Genomic DNA, 15,234 nt, shown 5'->3' on the forward strand with positions numbered 1-15,234 from the left:
GTAACCTTATTGTCTGCTGTAGTCATTATTGAAATCACATTAGAGATACGTTAAAATTTCCCCACTACTACCATATTATACCTCTGTGCCACACTTATGACATGTTTCCTGAACCCATCATGTCATTTCTCATTTTGTCCTAGTTATCTGTAGTATACTCTGATGACTAAATCACGTCTGTTTTTTGCCTCCTTTGTCCTTCACCTCAATTATCTCTAATGTAACCTAGCTTGCTTGCTTCTTATGTTTATTCACATGAATATACCTTTTTCACCCATCACTATTTACCCATCTGTTTTAGTAATTGATGTCATTTCAAATAGCCTTCCTTCTCAGTTCATGACCTATTCAATTCCCATGATCTGTACCTTCATCCCATCTTAGCTGCTTACAGGGATAGGTATACCAGGGATTTTATTCTCCTCCACAAGTTTTCCTTCTACAAATAGTAACTGTGGTGTTCCTCCATCTGGCTATAACCTTTTATCCTTTCTTTTCTCCCCGTTTCTCCTAATTCCTACACCTATTATCCATCCTCACTGCAAACTCCAGTCACTCCATCCTTCCCTGGTTTTCTCAGGTCATCAGCCTTGCTCTGGACTCATTTCTTCTTCTCTTCAAATCTTTGCTCTAGAGTTAAGCAGTCCCACTTTTCACAGCCCTCTATTCTCAAATCCCTTGCCCCTCTGTTTTATCCTTGCTCATTTCTTTCCAACCTCCAGCCCTGCTCTACCACTGATGCTGTTGAAATTCATTGGAGGAAGTAAGAACTATACTGCCAGGGACTAATGCAGCTTTTTATGATCTAATCTGAGATGGTTCCTCAATGCTACTTTGACTTCTGATGTAATCTCTATTGCCCTCTCCACAGAAAGTGTTCCTAACCCTTTCTTCTAAATTTACCCCCATCATTCTTTCCTCTCTCTGAGCAGTGAAAATTATTTTATATGGAACAACATCAAGGACATCCATCATGAATTTTCTCCTCTCCTCAGTTAGGTGTCTCTCATACCCTCAGCATCACTCTCATTCTCTCCCGCTTTGCTTGAGTTTCAGATGAGGTGGCCCTTCTCATTTCCAATGCCACCCAGTTTACTTGTGCTCTTGATTACCTATTGTCTTATCTTCTCCAAGAGCACGTCCTATAAATAATTACTTCTCTCTCCATAATTTTTAATCTTTATCCACTGGCTCTGCTGTCTAAAATATACCAAGATCCTCATTCATTTTTTATGCAGTTGGGGTTAAGTGACTTGCCCAGGGTCACACAGCTAGTAAGTTTCAAGTGTCTGAGGTCAGATTTGAACTCAGGTCCTCCTGACTCCAGGACCAGTGCTCTATCCACTATGCCACCTAGCTGTCCCCAAGATCTTCATTCTTAAAAAAAATCCCCTACTATATAATTCCCATTGTTCATAGTCAAACTTCTAGGAAACCTGATTACACTCATTCTCTCCAGTTTTTCATCCCCCATTCAATCCTTATCCCCTTGTATATTAGCTTCTGACCCAAACCATCTGATTGAGCCTTCTTTCACTAAGGTCATCAATGATCTCTGTTGCTAAAGAGTCCTCATCCACCTCATTTTCTTCAGTAATTGGCAAAATTCATTAAACTTCCTTCTCCTGACTTTCCTCCACCTGTATGACCAATCCTTCTCAGTCTTTTTTTGCAGGATCAGCCTCCATGTCCCTCATCTCTTTTCTGAGCATAAAGCTTAGGTAACAAATAACAAGTGGCAGTGTGATACAGTAGAAATAGTACTGACTTTAATGTCAGAGAACCTGGGTTCCAATCCTACCTCTGAAGATTTCCTGTGCTCTTTCCCTCATATATAGAGGCATCAAGGTTTCTTGCTTTTTTCCCTAGGTGGAATTGAGTATAACTCATTCAGTGGGGCAGCCAGGTGGTGCAGTGGATAAAGCACTGGCTCTGGATTCAGCAGGACCCGAGTTCAAATCTGGCCTCAGATACTTGACACTTACTAGCTGTGTAACCCTGGGGGAGTCACTTAACCCTCATTGCCCTGCCAAAAAAAGAAAAATTCATTCAGAGATTTATTTCAGTCATCAATTTCATCAGACCAACCCTCAAATGAAAGTCATGAGGTCTAGTTTGCCTTAGAACTTCTATTTCATCTTAGGACCACAGATGCAATGTTGAAAGGTACCACAGAGGCCACTTATTTCAACATCACCATTTTACAGATGAAGAAATTGATCATCAGAAAAGACTAAGTGATTTAGTATCATAACTTAATATTTAGAGCTAGAAGAGACCAAATCTGTAATTTTACAGATGAGGAAACAGGTCCAAGAAGATTATGATTTTCTTAAGATCACACAGATAGTATGTCTCAGAAATGGAATTTGAACCTAGGTCCTCTGACTCTAGCCCATGATGCTTCCATTTTACCACATTGTCTCCTCTTGCTCTGATCTTAGGCTTTGTTTATTTACATGTCAACATTGTAGGCAATAGCTTTTCCTACTTGTTCCTTCCTTGGATTTTCAGATTTTCTTTTCTGAACTTCTGGGTGTTTAACACATGGTTAGCAAGTGGCATAGCCAAGATTTGAATCCAGACCTTCTGAGTACTCAATCAGCATTCTTTTCTTCAAAAAAGCTACAGTGGCTCCTTATTTCCTTGGCATTAAATTTTTTCATTCCTTAGTTCTATCTAGTAATGTGCTGGAGCCAGCTCACACCAGCTTTTGGGATGAGACTGTTAAGTTTTCAGTGTGAACATCTGCACCCCAGAAATAGGTAAAGCCACAAATTAGGTCTTATTATTTTATTGATTGCTAGACCTATAAAAAGTACTTAATAATCAAGATATAATTAAAATGTGTCCCAAAAACATTTTTTCCCAGAAAGGTGGTTGTTAAACATTTCCCAGCATACCTCTAACTCCTACCTATCTTTTTAGATTTGCTAGGCATTACTCACTCTACTTCACTCTACAATCCAGTTAAACTGGTCTATTTGCTCCTTCTCACTCTCATTGTACCTCCCATATCCTTGTCTTTTGAGAGTGCTTCCTGCACTTGGTATGCCATCCTTCCTCATGTCTGTCTCTCACAATCCCTAGGTTCAAGCTCACCTCTTGCCACCTCCTGCAGGGAAAGGCTTCCCAGATCTCCTCAGCTGCTTGTGTTCCTTCCTCCCATTACTGTACATATAATTTGAAAATATTTTTTATTTATCTTTCTGAATACATCTTGTCTCCCTCTCTCACATTAGGCAGTGACTGTGCCAGTCTCCCTAACAAGGCTTGGACTATCTGCCATTCAAAGAAAGGGGTCCAAGTTGCTAAAGACCATGGAAATTCTTCCCAGCTTAGAAGAGAAGAAGGTAGCATGAGATCAGAAGTTGGAGGGGGGGGTAGAGTTGTTGTTTTCTCTAAAGTGGAGTTTTTAAATCATCTTATTCTTGAGTTGAGAGAGAACACTAAAAATAATGGGAAAGAAATACTTCCCCCTACCTTATTCCACCTGACACATGCAGAATAGTGGTGTAACAGGGACAGCAGGTATGATCACATCAGCTGTCCTTATCCTTAAACATATGCTTCTTCCTGATACTCTAAAGAAGTAAAAATGAAGGGGTAAGGGAGCAAGGGATGAACCTGTTTTTAAACTGTGGCTAAGGTACTGAGGAACATAGTAGAGAGAGACCTGGTGAGGGGGTCAGCTGATTCCTGATGTGTCTTTTTGTTAAAGACCCATCCAACTGATCCAATCTTATTCCTCACAAAACCTGTGGTCCATCCCTTTGTGGTGTCACTTTGAACAAAGGCATAAAGGAGCAGGACAGGTCTTGGAGCCCCACATGAGAGATCCCCATCCTGGATTTCCAATCCCAGCATTTTGTTGGAGAGTCTTCCCTCTCAAACTGGGGATACCATCAGGAGCCCTTCCCTGCATTCATGACTGCATTCCCAAAAGCAGAATGATGGCATATATGGGCCTATAACTCCATTCATTCACCCATTTATTTATTTGTTTGTTTTGCAGATTGGTTTTGAAGAGTTTTCAGAGGGGACTGAAAGAAAAGCAAGCTCCTCATCCAGGATTTCATGGTTAGTATGTATCACAGCCTGGACTTGAATTCAAGACTTCCTAATCCCAAGTTTGGCTCTCAAGGCACTATGCCATGCTGCTTCTCTTTTAGTAAGTAGTATAATAAAAGTCACTGAGCTTCACTAAGCTAGTTTCTTATAAGTGCCTATGTCACTTTTAGAGTACTTTGCATTTTGTAAGGACTTATACTTTTTCATTCATTCATTCATTCATTCAACTGAAGTGAAATTTACCAGTCCATTGGGGTTACTTCACCTATTGTTCCTGTCCCATCTCTCTCTATCTCTTTCCTTTTTCCCTTCAATCTTTACATCCCTTTCTCCCCATAGCCACACATGGGTGGGGTTGATAAATAGAAGAAGTGCTCACTTCCAGGGGAAAGTCACTATCCTCTGCCCCAGAAGAGTCCATCATGAAACTCAGTGTGGTTGTTCACAAGATGGAGGTTCCCATTACAGACAAGGTCCTTGAGGTCTGAGGGGAGTCCAATTCTGTCCCACCACCTTTAAGATCTTTGGAGGTAGAAAGAAAGTGACCCATACCCTGGAGCACAGAGACACCATCTGTACAAAAGGCAGAGTATCACTTGTCCACAGCTGCTCTTCTCTCTGCTCTTCCCCAGGGATCTAATGCTGCATCAATCAGACATAAGAAGACAGATGGATTTTCCTCTCCTTCATCCAGTAAATACAGACGAGCAAATAAATAGCATCCTCCAATTATGCTTTGATGCTGCCCTCAAGCTCAGTAGAATTCAGCACACATAATCTTATCTGCTGTTCAAATAGATAGTCCCTTAATTGAAGTTAATTGAAGCTAATTGTCTAGTCTACCACACACATCCATTTCAGCAAAATCAACAGACTTTCCTCATAGACCAATGTTACCTCAGGCTTCCCTTTGTCACTACTTCTAAGCATCATATCGTTTTCCTAGGGAACACTTTGGGTTTAAGACCTTCTTTAAAATTCCATATTTGGTTACTAAACTTTATTCATGACAGAAGGCAGCAGCACCTTTTGTATTTGTAAAGAACTGGAAACAAAACAAATGGACATTGATTGAAGAATAGCTAAAGAATGTAGTCCATGAATTGAACTATTCTCTAAAAATTATGAGCCTAATGAGTCCAGAGAAGTATGGAAAAACAAATATGAACTGATGTGAAATATTCAGAAAGAGGAAAGAATATGCATAATAACTACAACAATGGGAATAGTTAAGAACAACAAGAAGAAATAATGGAGAGGGGTGGCTAGGTGGCACAGTGGATAAAGCACCAGCCCTGGATTCAGGAGGATGTGAGTTCAAATCCGACCTCAGACACGTGACACTAGCTGTGTGACCTTAGGCAAGTCACTTAACCTTCATTGTCCCACAAAACAAAACAAACAAACAAGAAATAATGGATACTGAATGCTATGAAATTATAATAACCAAACTCAGCTCCAAAGGAAAGGTATGAGTATTTATCTCTTCCTTCTTTGCACAGAACTATCTGCCATGCAAAGAAAGGGTAAGTACAATAGGTATGGAATATTATATACATTGTTGGGCTTGGTTGATGTGTTGCTTAGTTTGGGGAAACTTTTTAAAAATTGATATGAGGGATGGTTCTATGGGAGAGAGAAGGGAATGGAATTAGGAAATGATGAAGATATTCAAAGAAAGAATATGAATGAAAGTTTTAGAAAAGAAAAACACAAATCATGGGCTATTGGTTCCATTGACAATAGTTTCTTGTCATTGGCCAGGATGCTAATGAATCAGCCCTACAAAAGAAGATGGCTGAATGACATGTTTCAGTGGAATGGACAGCCTCAAATATCTCTTAATAATAGGAATAGAAATAGCCCAAACATTAAGGAAATATCACCAGACAAAATTTAAAATAGCAAAAAGGTGAGCAAAATGAAGATGAGCACTAAGAAAATGAAAAAAAAACAATTAGGAAATAAAAGAACCAAAAACAAAAACATCAGAGGAAATCTATACAAAACAACCTTAATAGTTACATCAGAAACAAATGAAATAGCTCAAAGATAAAATAAACTGGATAATAGGAAAAAATTATAGATTAGAGGAGGAAACCAAATGAACAAAATTATCAAAGTGACAATAGGGATTGAAAAAAAAATGGTTGTATCCAGGACATCATAGGACAGTATAATGATCAAACACAATACTTGGGTAATTAACAACAACAACAGTAAATGATGTCTATATAGGGTTTTACTGTTTACAAAGCACTTTATACAAATATTTAATTTGATACTCACAAAAACACTGTGAGGTGATATTATTAGCCCTATTTCATAGGTGAGGAAACAGAAACTGGGAGGTTAAATGACTTGCTAAAGGTTACACAACTAAGTACCTAGTAAGGATCTGAGAAAGGATTCTAACTCAGTTTTTCCAGATATAAATAAAAGCTTTTAAAATAAAAAATAACATTAGGAGGCTTGACTTGTCTAGTGCAAGGCAAGTCAAAACATAAAAACAAACTCAGACAATGGCACATTTGGGGAAGGATTGGAAGAGTAATGCATTTGGAAGTGGTGGCTTTTGAAGGCAGATTAGAAAGAGGGAACCCAAGAATTATTGAGATTCTTGAAAATATTGCAAAAGATTAGACCACTATATTTAAGAAAATTATACTAGAAAAATTTCTAAGTATTTGAAAATGAGTAGCATACTGCAAACAGACAGCATGTGTAAACAAGGGGGCGGGGTCAAGCTCTACAGGCAAGGGAGAATTGTAAAATTCAACTTCCCCAGACACATGAGGGCTATTCATTTTAAAATATTCAGGTATTCTGCTATTTTATTTATTACTGATAGCCATACAATAAAACTGGCAATTCTGATCTTAAAGGTGAGTTTTTGTTTCAGGGAGAAAAATGAGGGGCAGCTAGGTGGTGCAGTGGATAAGGCACCAGCCCTGAATTTAGGAGGACATGAGTTCAAATCCAGCCTCAGACACTTGACACCATACTAGCTGTGTGACCTTGGGCAAATCACTTAACACCCTTTGCCCAACCAAAAAAACCCCACAAAACTAAAAACAAAAAAACAAGAAAACACCAGAAAAATGAAGTTATTGAAGGAATTGCAATTTCTTAAAGACAGTCCAGCATACTCTTCTTTTCTTTTTTTTATAAAAGTTTTTTTTATTATTTTCTGGTTACATGCAGAGATAATTTTCAACATTTGTTTTTTTAATAAGATTTCTAGTTTCAAACTTTTCTCCCTCCCTCCAACCTCCCCAAGACAGCAAGCAATCTGATATAGGTTATTTATGTACAATCACATTAAACATATTTTTGCCTTAGTCATGCTGTGAAAGAAGAATCAGAGCAAAAAGAAAAAAACCTCAAAAAACAAAAACAACAAAAAATAGAAATAGTATGGTTCAATCTGCATCTAGATTCCATAGTTCTTTTTTTCTGGATTTGGAGAACATTTTTCATCATGAATCCTTTGGAACTATCTTGGACCATTGTATTACTGAGAAGAAACAAATCTATCACAGTTGATCAACACAAGGTTGTTGATACTGTGTACAATGTTCTCCTCATTCTGCTCATCTCACTCATCATCAGTTCATCTAAGTCCTTTCCAGGTTTCTCTGAAATCTGACTGCTCATCATTTCTTACAGCACAATAGTATTACATTACATTCATATACCACAACTTATTCAGCCATTCCCCAATTGATGGGCAGCCCCTCAATTTCCAATTCCTTGCCACCACAAAAAGAGCAGCTATAAATATTTTTGTACATGTGGGTCTTTTCCCCCTTTTTTATGACCTCTTTGGGGAAAAGAACTAATAGTGGTATTTTTGGGTCAAGGGGTATGAACAGTCCCATAGTCCTTTGGGCATAGTTCCAAACTGCTCTCCAGAATGGTTGGATCATATCACAGCTCCACCAACAATGCATTAGTTCCAATTTTTCCAGTTTCCCCAACATTTATTATTTTCCTTTTTTTGTCATATTAGCCAAGCTGATAGGTGTCAGATGGTACCTCAGAGTTGTTTTAATTTGCAATTTTTCTAATCAATAGTGATTTAGAACATTTTTCATATGGCAATAGATAGTTTTGATTTCTTCATCAGGAAACTGCCTGTTCATATCCTTTGACTATTTCTCAATTGGGGAATGACTTGGATTCTTATAAATTTGATTTAGTTCTCTATATATTTTAGAAATGAGGCCTTTATCAGAAGTACTGCCTATAAAAATTGTTTCCCAGCTTTCTGCCTCCCTTCTAATTTTGGATGCATTGTTTCTGTTTGTACAAAACTTTTTAAATTTAATCTAATCAAAATCATCCATTTTGCATTTCATAATATTCTCTATCACTTGTTTGGTCATAAACTGTTTTCCTTTCCATAAATCTGACAGGTAAACTATTCCTTCCTCTCTTAATTTACCTATGGTACCACCTTTTATGTCTAAATCATGTACCCATTTTGACTTTATTTTAGTATAAGGTGTAAGATGTTGATCTATGCCTAGTTTCTGCCATACTCTCTATCAGTTTTCCCAGCAGTTTTTGTCAAATATTGAGTTCCTATCCCAGAACCTGGAATCTTTGGGTTTATCGAACAGTGTGTTACTAAAGTAATTTACTACTATGTCTCCTGTGCCTAACCTATTCCATTGATCCACCACTCTATTTCTTAGCCAGTACCAAATAATTTTGGTGACTGCTGCTTTATAGCAGTGCTTCATATTTGTTATAGCTAGATTACCTTGTGTGGATTTTTTCCATTAGTTCCCTTGATATTCTTGACCTTTTGTTTTTCCGGATGAATTTGTTATTATTTTTTCTAGCTCTGTAAAATAATTTTTAGGTAGTCTGATTGGTACGGCACTGAATAAATAAATAAATAAATTTAGGTAGAATTGTCATTTTTATTATATTAACTTGGCCTATCCATGAGCAATTGATATTCTCCCAATTATTTAGATCTGATTTGATTTGTGTGAAAAGTGTTTTGTAATTGTGTTCATAGAGTTCTTGGGTTTGACTTGGCAAGTAGACTCCCAAGTATTTTATATTGTCTACCATTACTTTAAATAGAATTTCTCTTTCTATCTCTTGCTGCTGGACTTTGTTGCTCATGTATAGAAATGCTGATAATTTATGTGTATTTATTTCATATCCTGCTACTTTGCTAAAGTTGTTAATTGTTTCAAGCAGTTTTTGAGTTGATCCTCTAAGATTCTTTAAGTATACCATCATATCATCTGCAAAGAGTGATAATTTTGTTTCCTCTTTGCCTATTCTAATTCCTTTAATTCCTTTTTCTTCTCTTATTTACAAACCTAACATTTCTAGTACAATATCAAATAATAAAGGAGATGATAATGGGCATGCCTATTTCACCCCTGATCTTATTGCAAAGGCCTCTAATTTATCTCCATTACATATAATGCTTGCTGATGGTTTTAGGTAGATACTGCTTATTATTTTATGGGAAACTCCACCTATTCCTATGCTCTCTAGTGTTTTTATTAGGAAAGAGTGCTGTATTTTGTCAAAAGCTTTCTCTGCATCTACTGAGATAATCATATGATTTTGATTAGTTTTCTTATTGATATGGTTGATTATGTTGATAGTTTTCCTAATGTTGAACCAGCACTGCATTCCTGGTATAAATCCCACCTGGTCATAGTGTATTATCCTGGTGATCACTTTCTATAATCTCCTTGCTAATATTTTATTAAGATTTTTGCATCAATATTCATTAGGGAAATTGGTCAACAATTTTCTTTCTCTGTTTTGACTCTGCCTGGTTTTGGTATCAATACCATATTTCTGTCATAAAAGGAATTTGTTAGAACTCCTTCTTCACCTATTTTCCCAAATAATTTGTATAATATTGAAATTAATTGTTCCTTAAATGTTTGGTAGAATTCACTTGTAAACCCATCTGGTCCTGGAGATTTTTTCTTAGGGAGCTCATTAATGGATTGTTCAATTTCTTTTTCTAATATGGGCTTATTTAAGGATTTTATTTCCTCTTCAGTTAACCTGGGAAATTTGTATTTTTGTAAATATTCATCCATTTCATTTAGATTGTCAAATTTATTGGCATACAGTTAGGCAAAATAGTCTCTTATTATTGCTTTAATTTACACTTCATTAATGGTGAAATCGCCCCTTTCATTTTTGATACTGGTAATTTGGTTTTCTTTCTTTTTTTAAATCAAATTAATCAATGGTTTATCTATTTTATTTTTTTTCACAAAACCAGCTCAGTATTATTGATTATTTTTATAGTTTTCTTGCATTCAATTTTATCAATTTCTTCATTGATTTTCAGGATTTCTAATGTGTTATTTAATTGGGGATTTAAAAAAAATTATTTTTATTTTACTTTTGCAATGCAATGAGGATTAAGTGACTTGCCCAGGGTCACACAGCTAGTAAGTGTCAAGCGTCTGAGGCTGTATTTGAACTCAGGTCCTCCTGAATCCAGGGCTGGTGCTTTATCCACTTTGCCACCTAGCTGCCCCTAACTGGGGATTTTTATTTTGTTCTTTTTCTAGCTGTTTTAGTTGCATCCCCAATTCATCGATCTCCACTTTCTCTTTTTTATTGATGTAAGCAGTTAGAGATATAAAATTTTCCCCAAGCACTGCTTTGGCTGCATCCCATAGATTTTGGTATGTTGTCTCATTATTGTCATTCTCTTAGATGAAGTTATTTATTGTTTCTATGATTTGTTATTTGACCCACTAATTCTTTAGGGTGAGAATATTTAGTTTCCAATTAATTTTGAATCTACCTTTCCATGGTTCCTTATAACATGTAATTTTTATTGCACCATGATCTGAGAAGGATGCATTTACTATTTTTGTGTTTCTACAGTTGACTATGATGTTTTTGTGCCCTAATACATGGTCATTTTTTAAACTTGTGCCATGTACCACTGAAAAAAAGCATATTCCTTTCTATCCACATTCAATTTGCTCCAGATATCTATCATGTCTAACTGTATTCAAATAAACATATATGTTATTCCCTCTTTGAACCAAATATGATGAGAGTAAGGTTGAAACAATGCTTACCACTTCATTCTTTCCCTCTATTGTAATAGGTTTTTTTGCACCTCTTCATATGATGTAATTATCCTCATCCCACTTCCCCTTTCCTCTTCTCCCCATAAACTCCCCCTTTTCACCCCTTAATTTTCTTTATATAATTACATCAAAGACAATTTATATTTATATCCTCCATGTATATTCCTTCTGTTTGCCCAAATAGATATATAATTCTCAAGAGTTATAAGTATTATATTCCCGTGAAAGGATGTAAATAGTTTAATGTTATTGAATATCTTCTTCCCCCCTGGTTACCTTTTTAAACTTCTCTTGGGTCTTGGATGTTAAAACTGAACTTTCTATTCAGTTCTGTTCTTTTCATCAGGGAACCTTGAAAGTCCTCTATTTCCTTGAATGTCCATCTTTTCCCCTGAAAGAAAATGATCAATTTTGCTGGGTAGATGATTATTGGTTGTAGTCCAAGCTCCTTGGCCTTCTTGAATATCATATTCCGAGCCCTGTGATCCTTTTTTATTATTAAAGCTGCCAGGTCCTGTGCAATCCTGACTGTGGCTCCATGATATTTAAACTGTTTCTTTCTGGCTGCTTGGGTTTTTTTCTCATTCATCTTATAATTCTGGAGTTTGGCTACAATATTCTTTGAAGTTTTCCTTTGGGGTCTTTTTCAGGAGGTGATCAATTGATTCTTTAAATGTTGATTTTATCCTCTCTACAATTTCAGGGAAATTCTTGATAATTTCCTGGAATATGGTATCTAGACTCTTTTCTTGATTATTTCAGGTAGTCCAATAATTCTTAGATTATCACTTCTGGATCTATTTTCCAGGTCAGTTGTCTTTCCAGTGAGATATTTCACATTTTCTTCTATTTTTTTTCCAGTATTTTGATTCTGTTTGACAGATTTGTGGTGTCTAATGGAGTTATTAGCTTCCATCTGCCAAATTTTAATTTTTAAGGCATTATTTTGCTCAGCAAGCTTTTGCACCTCTTTTTCCATTTGGCCAATTTTCCCTCCCATTTGGCTGTTTTTTTTCCTCTAGGTTGGCCAATTGTATTTTTAAGGAATTCAGTTTTTTTTTCAGTCAATTTTTGTGCTTCTTTTTCTACAAATGAGAATTATGCTAGAAAAATAAGTGGTATCTTCTGCATATCTGAAATTATTGATAATTCACCTGGCAACCTTAATTCCAGGTTTTGTTTCATCCAGCCTAGCATTTTACACAATATACTCTGCATATAAGTTAAATAAAGTGACAATATCCAGCCTCGTTGTATTCCATTTTTAATCTGCAAGTGGATATTTGTTCCATGTTCAGTTCTAACTGTTGCTTCTTGGCCCACATACAGGTTTCTCAGGAGAAAAGTAAGATGATCTGGTACTCCCATCTCTTTGAAAACTTGCCACATTTTGTGATCCACAGAGTCAAAGGCTTTAGTGTAGACAATGAAATGGAGGATGATGTTTTTCAGGAATTCCCTTGCTTTCTCCATAATCCAGTGAATGTTGGCAGTTTGATTTCTACTTCTGCCTCTTTAAAAACTAACTTACTAGGGGCAGCTAGGTGGTGCAGTACATAAAGCATCAACCCTGGATTCAGGAGTACCTGAGTTCAAATCCAGCCTCAGACACTTGACACTTAGTAGCTGTGTGACCCTGAGCAAGTCACCTAACCCCATTGCCCCATAAACAAACAAACAAACAAACAAAAAACTAGCCTGCTTTGCTGGTAAATCTCAGTTCACATTTTGCTGAAGCCTAGCTTGCAGATTCCTAAGCATGTTGGTCTATGGAATGAGTGCAATTTTTCAATAGTTTGAACATTCCTTGGCATTGCTCTTCTTTAGGTTTGGGAAATAAGCTGATCTTTCCCAATCTAGTGGCCACTGAGTTTTCCAAATTTGCTGGCATATTGAGTGCAGCACTTTAACAGCATGAACTGTTTGGGTTTAAATAGCTCAGCTAAAATTCCACCACCTCCAGTAACCTTATTATTAGGAACTTTCCTAAGGCCCCCTGGACTTTATTCTGCAGGATACATGGCTCTAGATCAGTAACCACACAACTGTGGTTATTGGTGAGGTTAAGATCCTTCTTATATAGTTCTTTTCATATTCTCGTCACCTCTTCTTTATGTCTTCTGCTTCTATTAAATCCCTACTATTATTGTCTTTTATCACATCTATTTTTACATGAAACATTCCCTTGATATCTCTAATTTTCTTGAAGATATTTCTTGCCTTTCATATTCTGTTCTTTTCTTCTACTTTGCATTGCTGATTTAGGAAACTTCATCTCTCCTTGATAGTCTCTGGAATTCTGCATTCACTTGGATATATCTTTCCCTGTTTCCTCTCTTTTTCCCTTTTCTTCTTTCCTCAGCTATTTCTAAAGCCTCATCAGACAGCTATTTTGCTTTCTTGCTCTTCTTGGATAGGACAAACAGAGGAAAATAAGATGGAAGGAAATGCACAGTTAGTGATCATAACTGTGAATGTGAATGGGATGAGCTAACCCATAGAATGGAAGCAGATAGCAGAATGAATTAGAAACCCAAATTCAATAATAAATTGTGTATGAGACATATTTGGTATAGAAAGACATGCACAAGAGTTGAAATGAAAGGCTGTATCAGTCATGCTTCAGGTGACGAAGAGAGCAGGATTGGCAATCATGATCTCAGAGAAAGCTAAAAAAACCAGACCTAATTGGAAGAGATAATCAGAGAAACTACATTTTTCAAAAAGGTACAATGGACAATTAAATAATAAAAAAATTTATAGCAAACTTCTCTGATAAGGGCCTAATTTCTCACATGTATAGGCAACTGAATCAAATTTATAAAAATTAAGAGGCATCCCCCAATTGACAAGTGGTTAAATGGTATAAACAATCAGTTTTCAGAAGAAGAAATTAAATCTATCTAAAATCATGTGGAAAATGTTCTGAATCACAATTGATTAAGGAAAGGTAAATTAAAACAACTCTGAGGTACCACCTCTCACCTATCAGAAATGAAAAGTGCTGGAGGAGATGAGGGAAAATAGGTACAATAATGAACTGTTGTTAGAGTAGTGAACTGTTCTAATCATTCTGGAGAATAATCTGGAACTATACCCCAAAGTGCTATAAAACAAACCCTTTTATCTTATAATGCCACTACTTGATCTGTCTTCTAAAGAGATCAAAGGAAAAGGAAAAGAACCGATATGCAGAAAAACAATTATAGCAGCTCTTTTTCCAATGGCAAAGTATTGGAAATTGAAATGATGATCAATTGGGACATTACCGAACGATTTGTGTTTTACGAATGTGTTGTTGTACTATTGTGCTATAAGAAATAACAAGGGGGAGGCCTTAAAAATGGCAAGACCTATATGAAATTATGCAAAGTGAAGTGAGAAGAACCAGGAGATCATTGTGCACAGTAACAGCAATCATGTAATGATGATCAGTGGTGAAAGACTTGGGTACTTTTATTAATAAAATAATCCCAGACAATTTCAGGACTTGTGATGAAAAAATGCCAGCCAATTCCACAGAGAGAACTAATGAACTCAGTGTAAATTGAAGTATAATTTTCTCACTTTATTTTTTTTATAATATGGATAATATGGAAATATGTTTTGCATCATTTCATATATATAATTGATATTATATTGTTTGACTTCTCAGTGGATGAAGGAGAGAGACTGAAGAGAGAGAATATGGAACTCAAAATTCTAAAAAAAGAATATTAAAAATAAATATAAAATAAAAAGGGGAAAACAGTATTAGTTGGGATGTGGGGATTAAGAGGGGAGAGACTTAGGGCAGAGAGCTCAATTAGGAGGCATTGAGGATCTGAATTTTGGGAGAGTCAAATGAGACATTTGTAAAGCACATAATGATTACTTAATAAGTGTGTGTTCCCTTCCTTCCCTCCCTCCTTTATTATGCAAATGGAGACATGAGGCAATAAGTGGGAGACACTGTGGAAGTCAAATTGACAAGATTTGGTAATCAATCCAATATGTGGGTTGAGAGAGAGCTAATTTTGAAGTTCATGCTAACTCCAAATCTATGAACCTTAATGAC

Source organism: Dromiciops gliroides, chromosome 1 (genome assembly GCF_019393635.1).
Source record: "Dromiciops gliroides isolate mDroGli1 chromosome 1, mDroGli1.pri, whole genome shotgun sequence".
Lineage (NCBI taxonomy): Eukaryota > Metazoa > Chordata > Mammalia > Microbiotheria > Microbiotheriidae > Dromiciops > Dromiciops gliroides.